Source organism: Pinus tabuliformis, chromosome J (assembly GCF_031772625.1).
Source record: "Pinus tabuliformis cultivar Carrire ecotype Pingquan chromosome J, CPIR1, whole genome shotgun sequence".
NCBI lineage: Eukaryota > Viridiplantae > Streptophyta > Pinopsida > Pinales > Pinaceae > Pinus > Pinus tabuliformis.
In genome coordinates this window covers 791,970,459-791,988,885 of record NC_142295.1, presented here as the reverse complement: position 1 = coordinate 791,988,885, position 18,427 = coordinate 791,970,459, and positions in this window count along the sequence as shown.

The window sequence follows — 18,427 nt, the reverse complement described above, 5'->3', positions numbered from 1 at the left end:
CGGGTGGACTTGCTTCCCTTCCAAGTCCTCTTCTCATCTTCTTCTCTTCTATATGCACAGGATTTTTCTCTGTTGCCAGAAATGTTGTCATATTTCCTTTCCTTACCGACCGTATTTTACTTTTCTTGTTTTGTACGGGTGGCAATGTTTGGCCATTTCCTTCTCTCTCAATCATAGTTTTCCCTCTTGCACTTATCAGATAGATGACCCCACGCTTCGGAAATTATTTTACAAGCTTCGGTATCTCCTATGCAATCGTTCTTATCAGGATGAAATTATAGAGGTAATTTTCTATAATTTCTTTTAATTATATAATAGTCTGCAACAATACCAACTTGAAATTTTTTTTAATAATCCATCTTTCCATTATGGTTCCGATGTGTCGCCATAGTCAGGTGGATATTGATGTCGTTGGAGGGTGAGCGCGTCGAGGTTAGTGATGTCATGGTTTTCGAGGAAGATGGAGTCAATAGACAGTTCCCAGAGCCTGTTCAGTGCCCTCAGTAATGTCAACTTTCTGCCTCCACTGGGCCCTATTATGGCCACCATCATTACCTTCCATATGTCCACTAACACGCTTGATAGAAGGTCCATCCCTTGCTCCATCATCCTCGAAAGATATTTCACCCTTATCTTCGGATGGAGATCACCATCATCCTCCAGGTCATCTTCATCGATGTTGCACAATAGTTGCTACTCATCTCCCTGACGAAAGCAACGTAAGCACCGATATTTCAATTTAATTTCTGCTAGTTCAATTGTTATTATAAGCACCAGTCGCATGAGAAAAGGAATTGATAGCAGTCCCATCACTAACATCCCTTCCTATTCTAGCTTCCCTTCGCCTAGTCAAAGATTTAGCTAGTGCGTATCGAGATACAAATCCAGTGCTTCTACTATGGTGGTTTATCCACCAGCTTAAGTAGTTGAACCATAGCTAGTCATTGAAGGCCTAGCTTCCCCTCTCTCGGTTCTATATCTAGTGTAGGAGTCCATAGTTTCAAACACGGTTGATCCATCATTTGAAGCAAGACCCTATAAGTTTAAGCTTTTTACCTTGAACCAGACCTTGAACCAATTGATCGAGTGGATGAACCAGCAGCAAAGCCCGCAGTAAAGGCAAAGGCGGGTAGAGTAGCAAAGACATAGGCAGTTTACCAAGTCGATTCGCCAAAAGAAACACCCATCGTTTCATAAGAAGGGGTGGGGGCATCCCTTAGGATAGTTCCATATATAGATCAATAAAATATGAAATCACTCTGGTGGTTGAAATGTTTGGCTTTCGAGGGCACCAAACACACTAATCCACTGAATATCTAGTCCCACCATAGAGATTTGGATCGATGTTGTCGTCGAAGAAACAATATTGAATACAGCCCCACCACAAAGATCTGGATCAGTGTTGTCGTTCAAGAAACAATATCGAATACAGCCCCACCACAAAGATCTGGATCGGAGCTACTGTCACAAAAACAATGCTAATTATTGAGGAAGGATCTAGATCTCTAATCCCTAAGGTTTACCACCAAATCACCCAAAACCCCAAATTTACCTCATGTGTTGCAATGAAGCCAACCTGAAGTAGGAAGTCGAACTTTTATATAAGGAAAGAAATTAATTCTATCATTTAGGCTCTTCCTTACATCATCCATCGTGACGCTACACAACTCGTTTGATCCCTAAAGCATGAAGTAAGATTATTAGTGATAACCTAGGGTTGGTTCATTCCGTCAATTATAAAATCTTCTTAGATGCGGGTTTTTTCTATAAAACCTTCATTGATTAGAGTTCGTTCATTACTTTCGATAATCAAAATTCCCATTTATTTTTTTTGTAAATTGGGAGTTACTATTCACATTAAAAATAGAGAAATATAATTACAAAGAGGCCAACAAGGCAGTTGTCCAAATGCCAACACCAATGCGAAATCAATCCCATACCCAAGGAGAAAGGAAACAGGGGAAGAGAATCAGGGTGGGGAGACCGATAGCAAGGGCAGAATTCCAACTGTGAGCACACAGGCTCAACGCAGAAAAAACCCTGATGAGCAGGCACAAACAAGATAGAAACAGAAGATTACAAACCCGGAGAAGCCGGCATATAATCATCATCATGATCCAGGATTGACCTGTGCTCGGAGAACGAGATAAATCTTCAAATGAGTACTCTATCATAATGGAAAAGCTAATTGGGTTGCTGCGATATAACGCTTGCCTTGTGCAGGTCATTGATATTGATTATGGTGCCCATCTTCTTGATTTCGGGTGATTCGAAAGAATTCCATTCCTGAGACACGAGCCGATCCTGAGTGATTACCCCCTGGTTGGCCAGGTAGTCAGCCATGCTGTTGGCCTTCCGTCTGACCGCTTGAAACAAAACCCCTTTTGCTTCTTTTATGCTGTCATTAATTCACTGGAGAATGCGGTTGAGATGCCATCTAGTAGAGATTTTAGCCACACTTCGGCCCTGCTGCAGCTTTCGGCAAGCTTGGGTGGCAACATTGGAGTCACCCTCGACCAGAAGGGGCCAATAGTTGTTTTTCTTGGCAATGATAAGACCTCTGGCCAGCGCTTGGAGCTCAACAACATTGTTGGTGGTATGGCCTAAATTACCATAGTAAATCCACAGGATGGATCCCATAGAATTGTGAAAAACCCCTCCAAAGCCTGCTATACCTGGGTTGTTTTTGGACGCCCCATCATAATTCAACTTGAGGAAAGGTTGATCAGGAGGATGCCAGATTGTCAAATACGAGGAATAATTGAAACAGACTGGGATGAAGAAGCATTGCCGGAGATGGGAAGATTTAGAAGATTAAGGATCCTACACTCAGCTACTGCTGGAGGGTGGGGGAGTCCTAAAGCTTAGCAATGGAAGCAGATTCTTGCAATGTTGTTTTGATGTTGTGAATGATCTTCTCTTCCTTGGAGGTTGCATTCATGAAAGTTTGAGTTTTGCGTTCCTTCCAAAGAGCCCAACAAAGAATACCCGGAAGAAGGTTCTAGGGCGCCAATTTTCTAGGGTGTTGTAAATGGAATCAAGGAAGCGATCAGAGGTCTCAAAGACTAACAGGAACTAGGACCAAATGTTGGAAGAAAAAGGGTAGGTGTTGAGGAGGTGGTTGGTCATTTCAGAATTAGAGAGGTATAGACAAAAAAAAAGGGGCCATTGAAACCTTTCTTTTGAATATTGTCCCAGGTCAGAATTTTCATGTGCATGATTAGCCAAAGAAAGAGACTGATCTTCGGCCAGTGCTTCCTACTCCATAGATTTTTCCATTTGTTGTCCGCTTGAGTAGAGGTCAGATTTTTCAGAAGGTTGTAAGCTTCTTTGATGTTGAAGGTTCCTTCCGACTTGGAGCCCCATCTCAGAATGTCCGGACCGTCCATCCTTTGAATCTGCCTGTTGCTGAGCTCTCTATTAAGGGAGTTTATAGGCTGATGGAGGTGGATTGGAAGATGTTCTGTGAGGTTCTTCCAGTCCCTCCAATCAGAAGTTTCAGTGTTTTTCCAATAATCTTTTACTTTTCTGTTATTTTTCTCATCCATGTATTCTTTAACAGGCCTGTAAATCTCTTTATCCAGGCTAGGGCATTGCTCCCACGCATCCTCCCAAAATAAAGCATGTTGACCATTGCCAATCTCCCAGAAACTGTGCTTTTGAATCAGCGATCTGTTTTCCCAGGCCTTATTCCACATTGGAGACCCTTTAAGATTGCCTGAGAGCCGTAAGAGAGAGGCCCAAGGAGTCGTGGGGGCATATTTGGCCTTCCAAAGCATGGCCCAATTGGTTGTAGGATTTGTAAGCCATCACCACCAAGTTTTAGCACCCATGGCCCTACCAAGGAGATCAGGGTCTCTAAGGCCAAGACCACCATCATGCTTGGGAGAGCACACTTTGTCCCAGGCCACCAGAGCCCACTTGCCATTGATGGCTTTGCCTCTCCAAAGGAAATCCCTTTGAATGGTTCTGATCTGGCTTGAGATAGACCTTGGAGCCACAATAGCCGAGAAAAGGTAAAGGGGCATGGCTTGAAGGATAGAGCGGACAAGGATTAGTCTTCCCGCCAGATTGAGTGCCCTGAAAGTCCAATTAGAAATTTTCTTCTTGAGCTTGGAGATAAGAGGTTCCCAGTTCGAACAGGTAAGAGGTTTATCAGTGAGGGGAACACCCAGATATTTAGAAGGAAAGAGACTTTTCTGGAAACCCAGGATACGAGCAAGATGAGTTTGAATCACCATTGGGGTATTGAGGAAGAAGATTTTTGATTTAGCCTTATTCACATCCAGACCAGAGGCGAGGGAGAAGTCGTTTAGGATTCTTGAGAAAGCGAGGGCTTCCTTAACTGAGGGGAAACCCATGAGGAGGGTGTCATCCATGAAGTACTGGTGGGTTGAGGGGGGGAGCCGGGATAAAGCTGGAGACCTGAGATGAGATTGCTGGTCGAGGCTGCTGAAATAGATCTGCCTAACCCCTCTGCGAAAATAATAAATAGGAAAGGAGAGAGAGGATCACCTTGTCTAATACCTCTCGATGGATTGATGATCGAGGTGGGAGAGCCATTAAGCAGGATTGAGAAGAAGGCACCGGAAACCAGGGCCATGAACCAAGTGATGATCTCTTTGTTGAACCCAAAAGCAGTTAGCATGTGTGGATATAGTTCCAGTTGATCTTGTCAAAGGCTTTAGACATATCCAACTGGATCAACATCCCTAGTTTTCCTTGGTCTTTCAACGTGTGAATAATTTCCGCAGATAGAATTATGTTGCCCATAATTTTCCTGCCTTCCATGTGTTGAAAATTCAACAAGATGATGGAGCTTAGTGGAAAGGAGTCACCTTCACTAAGTGGGCCTGCAGGCTATTTTTGGTGCAAAGTCTATTTTTAGACTATGTCTATTTTTAGACATATGGATCATGGTCTATGAGTTGCAGTATGTTATTTGTGGATGATTGGTCATGTTGGTAAAAATAGATGGACTTCTATTTTTGGTTCACAGCGGAGTGATCAAAGTCTATTTTTAAATTGTCAGGCTAAAAATAGAAACAGTCAAATATTATTAGCCCTTAGTAATATTTATACTCTAAACATTATCTTATTCTCTTGGAGCACTTCAGTTCGAGCTACGGATGTGGCACATGCAGCTGAAAAAAGGAATCACGTGGTTTCTTATGTGTTAGTTGAGCTATTGCATGGAGGACTTCAATTAGAACTCATGCATGTGAGTTCTGTGGAGTTGGATGTGGAGTTGATGGAGTTGTGTTCAGTTTGACTTAGTTGAACTAGTTGTATTTAGTCTAACTAAAGAATACACTAGTGATGAGTTGTGTGAATTGATTTTTAATCAATTTACTAATTATTAACTCATAAAGTAACTAAAGAATACATCAGTTAACTCAGTGCATGGACAGCTCAACAGAGATAGGTGTTAGAGGTAAGTGAAAGGGTGAGTTGTGACTATCAGTTGTGCATGAGATTTTGCACATGCATGGATTTGAGTAATGCCAATGAGAGCTGCGCAATGTGGGCAAATATCAAGGCAATTGTAGCCTATGCTCACATGATTTTCACTTGGCATTGTGCAGTGGAGGCAGGCAAAGCAGTGTGTTGGGTCCCTATAATACTAGTGATTACCCCATTACTATTGTAGTTATACCCCTTATTTATATTGTTGTGCCCCTATTACCCCCATATTGTTATTTCTGTGCCCCATAGAATCCCTCTATTTTTATTTTTGTGGCTTTATATTATTATTGTTAGGTCGGCTGGATTATATTGTGACTCCTTAGACTCCTATATATAGAAAGGAGGTTTTGTCATTTGTATCATCCAAGAATTGTTCATTTATGTAATGTAAAGGAGGTTTCCCCCTCGAAGAGGCTGAATTCTAAGGTGTGGATCTATCTTTTCTATCTTTTCTTGAGCTGGTTTCATAACATTTGGTATCAGAGCTTTGGATTCTAGGGTTTCGCTGCTCCAAACAGGTCATCGTGGCATTTTCGCTATAACTTTTTTCTGTGACGTTTCAGAAGTTGCAAAAAAAACCCATTTGAGAAGAATTGGTGCTGAACCTTGGGTCCGAATTTCAGAGCTTTTTGCGCGATATTTTCGGAGATATGATCTGAGGAAGTTGGTCTTTTTGCAGACTCCTGAATTACATTCAAAACAGGTGACCTGGGGAAAATCATCATAACTTTCTCTCTGAGGATCAGATTGAAATTTCGTAAAAAGGTACAGAAAGAGGATGGACTGTAGTTTCTTGTATGCATGTTTCAGATCCAAAGGTCGAAACAGTGACTCGTGGCACGTCGTACAAGTTCGCTCTACTGAACTAGTCTATAAGCAAGTCACTGTGGGAGATTTCACATAACTCTTCCTTGGAGAATCCAATTTGGGTCAGACTTGTGGCATTGGAAAGAGGACACAAAGGGCTACTACAGCTCACAAATTCAGAATTAGATGATTGGAAAGTACAGAGATACATCAGAGGCAATATCGAGCTCCTACAAAGTGAAAAAAGGTGTGTAGATTTTCTTTAATTTTTGCTTAAGCTTGGTTTGAAAATTTATTTTGAAGGAATTCAAAGGGCATAGTAGAGCATTATTATCGGTAACTGATGCCCCGAGGAAAGAAAATGCAAACACCTAGTAAGGAACCTGAAAGCTCTAGCATGACTCATGAAGAAGAGGAAGAAATGCAACATGATATATCAAAATTACAAGACCAAGTGCAACAACTGTCCCTTGCACAAAAAGGAACAGAATCTAAGATGGATGGTTTAAAGAAAGATGTAGAAGCTAAGATGGATGGTTTAAAGAAAGGTGTAGAAGCTAAGATGGACTATTTAAAGAAAGGCGTAGAAGCTAAGATGATTGACGTGGAAGCTAAGATGGATGATTTGAAGATAGATTTGAAGACAGACATGGACGAATTGAAGATAAATATGAATAATTTGCTACAAGAAATAGTCCTAATGGTGAAAGGGTACTAAAGGAAACTCATGATGAGAACAAAAGAAATGTTAATCATGATTCCATAGACTCTAATGTTGGATCGAAGACTCACCATGTTCCAAAAATCGATATGAGGAAGTTTGATGGCAAGGATCCCGCCACATGGATATTACAGATGGAGCAATTCTTCGATCTCAATAATGTGCAAAACACACAAAAGGTACGTATGGCAACTTTATATTTGGAACCAAATCAGTTTGTATGGTATCAATGGCTTTGTTCTCGTAAACAATTTATCACTTGGGCAATTTTTACGGAAGAATTGATAGCACATTATGAGGATACAAAAAGCAACACTTTTTTTAGCCAATTGATAAGTCTCAAACAAAAGGGTTCAATAATGGAGCACATTGAGGAGTTCCAAAAATTGAACATAAGGGTAAAAGATATTCCAGAGGAGCATAGGATTGATGTGTTCATAGGGTCTTTAAAGGATAATATCCAACATGATGTGCGCCTTTGGGAACCTGATTCATTAGAGAAGGCATTCAGGTTAGCAAGAAAAATGGAAAGCAAAATTATGGCAACTAGGAAGCATACCATTCACAACTATAAAGATGGAAGTGTTGTTGCCCATAGTCTTCCACAACCTACAAGGTTGACACCACAACAATTGGAAGAAAAAAGAGCAAAAGGGCTTTGTTACAATTGTGATAGCAAATACACAAAAGGTCATAAGTGTGCTGAGAAGAAATTATTCTACATAGATTGTGAAGAGGAAGAAGAAAAGGAGCAAGAAAGGTCAAAAGAAGAGGATATATTCCAGGAACAAAGCCTAGATGAAGAACAAATAAATCCGACCATATCTTGTAATGCATTGGCGGGAATTACCACTCCTCAAACCATCAAGATAGAAGGACAAATCAAGAAGAAAAAGGTAATAGTGTTGATTGATTCAGGAAGCACCCACAATTTTATTCATTGTAGGGTAGCAAAAGAATTGAATTGCTTCCTATATCCAGCACCAGAGTGTCAAGTGATGATTGCAAATGGAGGAACAATAAATTGTTCTGGAAAGTGCCATAATATCAAGCTATCCATGGGAGAATATGTATTGACTAGCCCAATGCTTTCCATTCCAATGGGAGGTGCTGATGTTGTACTAGGAGTCCAATGGCTACAATCCTTGGGTACAATAGCTTTTAATTTTCAAGAACTTTTCATGAAATTTTCTATGGAAGGAAAGGAAGTTGAATTAAGGGGTATTGCAGGGAAACCAGGAAAGATAATCAGCTCTAATGGCATGACAAAGCTTCTAAAAAAGGAGCAAAGAGGTGTAATTGCACAATTATGTTCGCTAGATGTTTCCACATTGGAATCATCTATTTCTCCAGATCTCCAAAAAGTCCTGGACAATCATTCCAAGGTATTTGAGACTCCCAAAGGTCTCCCACCTATGCGTGATCATGATCATGCTATTCATCTGATTCCAGGAAGTGTTCCTCCAAACATCAGGCCGTACAGATATCCATATGTCCAAAAAAGTGAAATTGAACGTATGGTTGCAGAAATGCTAGAGGCTGGTATAATTCAACCGAGTCAAAGTTCTTTCTCAGCTCCAGTAGTATTGGTGCACAAGAAGGATGGATCATGGCGCATGTGTCCAGATTATAGGGAGCTCAACAAGCTCACTATTAAAGATAAGTTCCCCATTCCTGTCATTGATGAATTACTGGATGAATTGCATGGATCAATTTACTTCACCAAGTTGGATCTTCGTTCGGGATATCATCAAATCAGAATGAAGATTGAAGACATTCCAAAAACGGCATTTAGAACTCATGAGGGTCATTATGAATTTTTGGTCATGCCTTTTGGCCTTACCAATGCACCTTCAACATTTCAAGGTTTGATGAATTCAATTTTCAAACCATTCCTTAGAAAATTTGTGTTAGTATTTTTTGATGATATACTAATCTACAGCAAGTCTTGGAAGGATCATGTTGAACATGTTGACAAGGTGCTACAACTATTGGAGGAGAAACAATTATATGCAAAAAGATCCAAATGTTTCTTTGGAGTCCAGGAGGTGGAATATTTGGGTCATATTGTATCTCATGAAGGAGTTAAGGTAGACCCTAGCAAAATTAAAGCCATTAAGGAATGGAAAATCCCCACATCCATAAAGCATCTGCGAGGATTTCTTGGGTTGACAGGGTATTATCGCAAGTTTGTTAAGAATTATGGGAGAATAGCAGCACCTCTAACAACATTATTGAAGAAAGATTCATTTTCATGGACTCCGGAAGCAACAAAGGCCTTTGAACATCTTAAAGAGGCAATGTGCCAAGCACCGGTCTTAGCTACACCGGACTTCACAAAAACCTTTATTGTGGAATGTGATGCTTCAGGAAATGGAATTGGTGTTGTTCTAATGCAAGATGAAAGACCCATTGCTTTTGAAAGTCGTCCAATCAAGGGAAAGTTTTTAAGCAAAGCTATTTATGAGAAGGAAATGTTGGCAATACTCCATGCACTTAAGAAATGGCGACCCTACCTAATGGGAAGACACTTCAAGGTAAAAACGGATCATGATAGCCTTAAATACTTTTTAGAACAAAGATTATCCTCTGAAGAGCAACAAAAGTGGGTCACAAAGATGTTGGGTTATGACTTTGAAATCATCTACAAAAAAGGGAAGCAAAATGTGGTGGCAGATGCACTCTCAAGAAAGGATGAGGATGTGGAAGCATTGTTGTGTGCCATTTCTATTATCCAACCAGATTGGATAAACGAAGCAAAGGAGGAATGGAAGAATGACGAAGAAGTGTGGGCACTTATTCGAAAGCTACAACAAGATTCCAGTACTTCTGATACATTTAGCTGGCAAAATGATTCGTTATGGTACAAAGATCGCTTATACCTCTGTAAGAATTCCCAGCTAAAACAAAAGATTCTTATGGAATTGCACACTTCTCCCTTAGGAGGGCACTCAGGATTTTTAAAAACTTACCACAGGGTTAAGAAGGAATTTTTTTGGGATGGCCTTAAATCAGATATTCAAAAGTTTGTGGCGGAATGTTTGGTTTGCCAACAAAATAAAGTTGAAACAATTAAGACACCGGGTCTATTACAACCTTTATCCATTCCAAGCCAACGTTGGGAGGAGGTTTCAATGGATTTTATCACAGGTTTACCCAAGTCTGAGGGAAAGAGTGTCATCATGGTGGTAGTTGACAGACTTACCAAGTATGCACACTTTTGTGCATTATCACATCCATTTAAAGCCAGTACAGTTTCTACTGCATTTATGGAAACAGTTCAAAAGCTACATGGAAACCCAAAGATTATTGTAAGTGACAGAGATCCCATTTTCACTGGAAATTTTTGGACAGAATTATTTTCTTGTCTTGGTACTCAGTTAGCTCATAGCTCATCTTATCATCCTCAATCTGATGGGCAAACTGAGATAGTAAACAAATGTTTGGAAGGATATCTTCGTTGCTTTGTATCTGATAAACAGACACAATGGGTCAAATGGTTGCCTCTGGCTGAATGGTGGTATAACACTTCCTTCCATACAGCAACAAAAATGACCCCATTTATGGCACTTTATGGGTATCAACCACCATCCATCACATCATATTTAAGAGAAAATTCTAAGGTTCAGGCAGTGGAACATCACATCGAACATCAACAACAAGTCCTCCAACTCTTAAAGGATAACCTCGTGTTGGCACAAAATAGAATGAAACAACAGGCAGATCAACATCGCAGTGAAAGAAGTTTTGATGTAGGTGATTGGGTATTCCTACGGCTACAACCATATAAGCAAATGTCCCTAAAGCAAGCTAAGAAGGATAATAAATTATCACCAAAGTATTATGGTCCGTACAAGGTGTTGGAAAAGATTGGTACTATGGCATACAAATTGGAGCTTCCTGCAGCTTCTCGATTGCACCCAGTTTTCCATGTTTCATGTTTAAAGAAGGTTATAGGCGACAAGCTCCCAGTTCAAACAATATTGCCAGAACTTGACGAGGAAGGAAAAATTATATTGGAACCGGAAGCAGTCACAGAAACAAGAACTCGACAGCTACGAAATCGATCAATTTCAGAGTATCTTATCAAGTGGAAGAACTTATCCGCTGAAGATTCCACATGGGAGGATGAGAATTTTATGCAGAAGTATCCAGAACTACTCAAGCGTTGAGAACAACACTTTTTTGAAGGAGAGGGGCATGTTGGGTCCCTATAATACTAGTGATTACCCCATTACTATTGTAGTTATACCCCTTATTTATATTGTTGTGCCCCTATTACCCCCATATTGTTATTTCTGTGCCCCATAGAATCCCTCTATTGTTATTTTTGTGGCTTTATACTATTATTGTTAGGTCGGTTGGATTATATTGTGACTCCTTAGACTCCTATATATAGAAAGGAGGTTTTGTCATTTGTATCATCCAAGAATTGTTCATTTATGTAATGTAAAGGAGGTTGCCCCCTCGAAGAGGCTGAATTCTAAGGCGTGGATCTATCTTTTCTATCTTTTCTTGAGCTGGTTTCATAACACAGTGGAGAAGATTTGAACCTGTGACTTGTTCGGATCTGAGCTAGTTTTGTGTGTAACATGTGGAGATAGTGTTGGATACTTGTGAGGAGTATTGTACTATGTATTGTTACATGTTCTCAATCATTATAATATACAGATAGTGTGGGGTTTTCACCTGTATGCTTTCCCCGAGTTACATATTGTGTTAATGTGTGCATGAGATTGATGTTTCATTGTTTTTAATGTTGCTAAATTGATGATCAACGTAGAGGAGGTTATTTATTGTGCATGTATTCCACAATAGTGTGTAAAAATTTTGAATAATATGACACTTATTCACAGAGATTATCCCGATTATACACTATTGCAGAATACATGCATAATACATAACCTCCTCTACGTTGATCATCAATTTAGCAGCATCAAAAACAATGAAACATCAATTGCATGCACACATTAACACAGCATGTAACCCGGGGAAAGCTTACAGCTGAAAACCCCACACTATCTATATATTATAATGATTGAGAACATGTAAAAACACATAGTACAATACTCCTCACAAGAACTCAATACTATCTCCACCTGTTACACACAAACTAGCTCAGATCTGAAGCCTCAAATCTCCTCCACTGTTTGCCTGCCTCCATTACGCAACCCTGCATGAGAATGAATAATGAATGGCTGATCCAAACTCCTATTTACCTTTTGAAAATCACTCACACTAGAAATCACGTGAGCATAGGCTATTCTACTAGGCATATGCAATTCTCATGGGCATACTCAATCCTTTGATTGTGCAAGATCTCATGCACAACTATAGTCACAACTGATAGCAATCTCAACCTCTAACACCTGTCTCCACTGAACTGTACATGCACTAAGTTAACCGATGTATTCTTCAGTTGCATTATGAGTTAATAATTAATTCACACAACTCATCATTATTCTATTGGCCAGTTAGACTAAATACAACTAGTTCAACTAAGTCAAACTGAACACAACTCCATCAACTCCACATCCAACTCCACAGAACTCAACCACATGAGTTCTAACTGATGTCCTGCATGCAATAGCTCAACTAACCCACAAAGAAAGCGTATTTCCTTCTGACAGCTGCATGTGCCACATCTGTAGCTCAAACTGAAGTGCTCCAAGAGGATAAGATAAAGTTTATAGTCTAAATATTATTATGAGACAATAATATTTGACTTTTCTATTTTTGACTAGAAGTCTAAAAATAGACTGTGATCACTCCTGTTGTGATCCAAAAATAGAAGTACATATATTTTTCCCAACATGACCAATCATCCATAAATAGCAAACTGCAATTCATAGACCATGATCCATATGTCTAAAAATAGACATAGTCTAAAAATAGACTTTGCGCCAAAACTTGCCTACGGGACCACTTAATGAAGGTGACTCCTTTCCACTAAGCTCCATCATCTTGTTGCATTCTCAACAAGCATTTCTTGTTGCACACTTTTCAACACTCCCTCTCAACAAGAAAGGCTTCCTCTCAAACCCGATCCTGTAACTCTAGAATGTTCTGCATGCAACACATCTGCCCGGTCCACTTTGCTCCAACAACACTTGGAACAAAAACACTCCCAACTGACCACTCTATTGGGCTAGGAACATACTCTGATGCTGAAGCTCTACCTGCTGCTGACAAGTGCTCCCTCTCTGACATCTACGCTACTGCAACATCTCCATGCATCTCGCACCATTGCACACCTCTCTGTGCCACCTAAAACTGTGCAAAACGCTTGTGCCTCTCGCATTGCTGTAGCTTGCATGCTATGCGCTATCCTAGGATTCCCTACACTGTCACTCTCTCTGCCACTCCATCCGCATCTGTCTCTACCCAATCAGTCAGTTCCTTCTACTCCACATCATGGCTCCCATAGCAAGGTCTCATCCAAGAGGTTGGGTACCTCAAGGATCCTGCCCCTCCTCCTGGGGACAATCAATCCACATCACCCCACCTACAATCTGGAGGTATGGCTGCATGTGATCCCTCAGCCCACCTGGCTCGAAGTTTCCCCCTACTGGAGGTCTCTGCATGAGTAGATGTCTCTACTCGATCTCCTCTCGGCTTCCCTTGTTGTGGCTGCTCCACAACCTCCTGAAGCTACTGCACCAATCGTGGCTCCTCCACAATTGTCTGAGACTTCTTCTGGCTTTGCATGTTGAGAGGTAATATACCCTCCCTCTCAACCACCAAGTCTCCATCAGTTGCCTTGCTGCTCAAGGCTTTGCATGCATCTTGAACCTCAAGGGCATACAGGTTCTTGACCCATGAACCAATCTGCTTCACCTGTCTAGTGATGATGTGTCTAAGGAAAACCTTTCCCTTACTGAAGACTACATCATAGCCTTTGTCTTCCAGCATTGCGATCGACACCAAGTTTCTCTTTAGTCCTGGTACATACTTGACATCAGTCAAGGTAAGACGAGCTCCATGCTCCCTCTAAAAAATAACCGTGCCTACACCTGAGACACTATATTTCTCATCATTACCCATCCCTATGAGTATCTGGAGATCTTTCTCCTCCAAAGTACTAAACAAACTTTTGTCACTGGTCATGTGGAAAGAAGCTCCACTGTTAAGAAACCAACCACTTCCCACCATGGATGAAACCATTCATGCGAAGAGTGTGAAGTCCAACTCAAACTGTGAAGCAAGTGAGGCTGCCTCACCTTCAGATCCTTCCCCGGATACCTTCTTGGACTTCTTCTTTGGGCAATTAGCAACTCATGACAATAAAAGCATCTCACCTTCAACTTGTCAACCTTCTTCCCATCATTGGAAGAACTGGATTCGGAAAGAGGAACCTTCCCCTTCCCCTTCTTTGCCTTACTCGCTAAGGCACAGTTCTCCTCATCATGCATAGATGAAGAACTGTCTCTAGTGCACCGTCCAATCTCCTCTTTCACAAGATCCGACCAAAGTCTCTCCCATCCTGGCAATTTCTCCTGACCATTGACAGAGTCCTGATAGCAATGCCAACTCTTCGGAAGACCAAAAAGAGCCAAGCTCACCAAGTCCTCATCATCAACAGTAACCCACACACTTCCCAGCTCATCCCAGCATTGGGTGAACTTCATGAGATACTGGGGCATACTGTCTCCATTCTCACACCTAATGTTTCTGAGTTTATCCTTGAGCGCCAACTTCCTTTAGTCACTCTTGCTTTGGAATAATTCTGTCAATGTTTTCCACATCAAATATGGAGAAGCCTTTCCATGGAGGCTGGACACAATGTGATCCCTCACGCCCTCCAACAGAATCCTTCGACACTTTGTTGTCTTCTTTTTCCAATCCCCGACTTGAGCAGCATCAGTAGGTTTTGGGACATCCGCATCTATGAACTCCTTCAACCCATTATCATCTAACATTGCCTCCATCCTGTCCTTCCATGAAATATAGTTCGAGTTGCCCTCAAGGGCATACTCCAATCGCAATCTGTTGAAAGACATTTCAACTTTGACACCAAGAAAACACTGCTGCAAATTCGAACTCCGCCAGCTCAAAAAACTCAACCGCTTCTGATCTAAAATTCGTGAGAACAAATTATTTCTCATACAGAGATTGACTTTATGGGCTTTTACCAGATATCTCACCTTCCAAAGGAAGGATGAATCCAAAAGCTACCTGGCCCGATTACAGACTTTGCCTGAAGAAATAAAATGTAAACACTTTCTGAATAATAGATCTGATGATCAACTCTGATACTTGTAGAACTTTTTCTACAAATAAACTTGCTCTGATACCATGTAAAAATTTTGAATAATATTACACTTATTCACATAGATTATCCCAATTATACACTATTGCGTAATACATGCATAATACATAACCTCCTCTATGTTGATCATCAATTTAGCAGCTTCAAAAATAATGAAACATCAATTGCATGCACACATTAACACAGTATGTAACCTGGGGAAAGCTTACAGCTGAAAACCCCACACTATCTATATATTATAATGATTGAGAACATGTAAAAATACATAGTACAATACTCCTCACAAGTACTCAGTACTATCTCCACCTGTTACACACAAACTAGCTTAGATCTGAAGCCTCAAATCTCCTCCACTGTTTGCCTGCCTCCACTACGCAACCCTGCATGAGAATGAATAATGAATGGCTGATCCAAACTCCTATTTACCTTGTGAAAATCACTCACACTGGAAATCACGTGAGCATAGGCTATTCTACTAGGCATATGCAATTCTCATGGGCATACTCAATCCTTTGATTGTGCAAGATCTCATGCACAACTATAGTCACAACTGATAGCAATCTCAACTTCTAACACCTGTCTCCACTGAACTGTACATGCACTAAGTTAACCGATGTATTCTTCAGTTGCATTATGAGTTAATAATTAATTCACACAACTCATCATTATTCTATTGGCCAGTTAGACTAAATACAACTAGTTCAACTATTCAAACTGAACACAACTCCATCAACTCCACAGCCAACTCCACAGAACTCAACCACATGAGTTCTAACTGATGTCCTGCATGCAATAGCTCAACTGACCCACAAAGAAAGCATATTTCCTTCTGACAACTGCATGTGCCACATCTGTAGCTCAAACTGAAGTGCTCCAAGAGGATAAATAAAGTTTATAGTCTAAATATTAATATGAGACAATAATATTTGACTTTTCTATTTTTGACTAGCAGTCTAAAAATAGACTCTGATCACTCCTGCTGCGATCCAAAAATAGAAGTCCATCTATTTTTCCCAACATGACCAATCATCCATAAATAGCAAACTGCAACTCATAGACCATGATCCATATGTCTAAAAATAGACTTTGCACCAAAACATGCCTGCGGGACCACTTAGTGAAGGCGACTCCTTTCCACTAAGCTCCATCATCTTGTTGCATTCTCAACAAGCATTTCTTGTTGCACACTTTTCAACATAGTGTATAATCGGGATAATCTCTGTGAATAAGTGTCATATTATTCAAAATTTCTACACCACGTATCCTGTTTGGTTTGCAGAAATCAGGAGTGGCAAAAGAGGCTTTAAACAATTGGCCAAAATTTTGGATATGATCTTGTAGATGACATTGCAAAGGGAAATGGGTCGAAACTGATCTAGGGAGTCTGCCCTTTCTATTTTGGGAATAAGAGCAAGGAAAGTGTCGATGAGAGAGGGGAAAATAGTTTTCTTCAATCTTGATTCCTCCACCAGGTCATATACCGAGTCCTTGATTGTGTTCCAGCATGCTTTGTAGAAATCAATGGTGAAGCCATCAAGTCCTAGGGCTTTCCCATTCGGCATTGTTTGAACCACTTCTTCCAACTCCTCCATGGTTATCTTTTTAAGCAACATCTGATTGTGTTCTTTGGTTAAGATAGACGGGATGTGATTGGTGATTTTCCTTATGTGATCCTCATTGTGGTGGTTGCTTTCAGTTAGGATGCTTGAGAAATGCCGATGGAGTTCTTCCTCAATCTACTGATGAGTATCAAGCATCTGCCCCTGCTTGTTCTTGAGGTTGAGGATCCTATTAATTTTCCGGTGTTGGATCATAGATTTGTGGAAGAAAGAAGTATTTCTCTCCCCCTCTTTGAGCCATTGGATCCTAGATTTCTGTCACCAAAGGATCTCTTCCTGAGTTGCTCTTATCTCCCAATCTTTCTGAAGTTCCATTTCAGTTTGCTTTGTTTCCTCTGTTAACCCGTTCTAGATGATTGTTTGTTGAAGATATTTCATTTTTGACTCTATAAGCTTTTTCTTTGAGGTTATATCTCCAAAGGTTTCTTGGTTCCATTTTTTTAATTCTTGCTTGATGAACTTAAGTTTTTGATGGAATCCTTTCATCTTGCTTCCTTGAGGGGGAAAATCTTTGGTCCACCATTCTTTGATTTTGTCTTGGAATTCTGGGTGGGAAATCCAGAAAGCTTCAAACTTGAAGAGGGCATTTTTAGGTTTTAAAGAGATCTGGAAGGTAAGGACAATTGGCCAATTATTAGACCCCGTCTGCGGAGCGATGATGGCTTCCGTTTCTAGAGATGAAAGGAAAAGGTCTTCAGAGATAAGAAATTGATCTAGTCTAGAAGCAATTTGATGCTCTCCCCCTCTCCTATTGTTACAAGTGTGGATGCCATTTTTGGTTGGGGTATATATAAAGTTCAAATCATCAATCATTCCTTGGAAAGCTTGGGAGTCCGAGTCAAGACGACGGAGACCTCCCCTTTTCTCATCCAGATTTAGGATCATGTTGAAGTCTCCTGCCATAATCTGGAACTTATTATCCATAGGTTGTAGATAGATTTTTAGATGGTTGAGCCAGGCCAACCTTTCTTTGACCGAATGAGGCCCATAGACATTCGTAATAGATATTTTCTCTTTGGTGCCTATGATCTGAAGGATGGTTGTTAGGGCATGCCTTGAAGCAAATGAGTCAATCAAATGAAACCTGGAGTCTTTATAGAAAGCGGTAATGCCTCCAACTATGCCCTGAGCTGCTATGGCTAAATGGCTGTACTATTTTCTAAAACAAGTTTGTTGTATGTTCCTCATTTCAGGCAGGCTGCTCTTTGTTTCTTGCATCAGAAGAATGTCTGTTTTTCCTGAGATTACTTTGGATTTAAGAATCCTTTTTTTTAAGGGCTATTGAGTCCTCTTATATTCCAAGATGTGCAGTTCATGATAAAATGTTTGGGATAAGAGATAGAACCTTTACCTTGCCTACATTGATGAGACTCAATCCCAGCTCAACCAGATGTTGACCTTCCATTTTCCTGCCTCTTCTTTTAGGTTGACCTTTGGTGATTTGATTATTGGCCTTGAGATTTTCTTTGATGCCGCCAACTAGTTGCTTCCCCCCCTTGGTATGGTGTTCTCTTTGTTTTTGAAAGTTCTGTTGCAAGATGTATG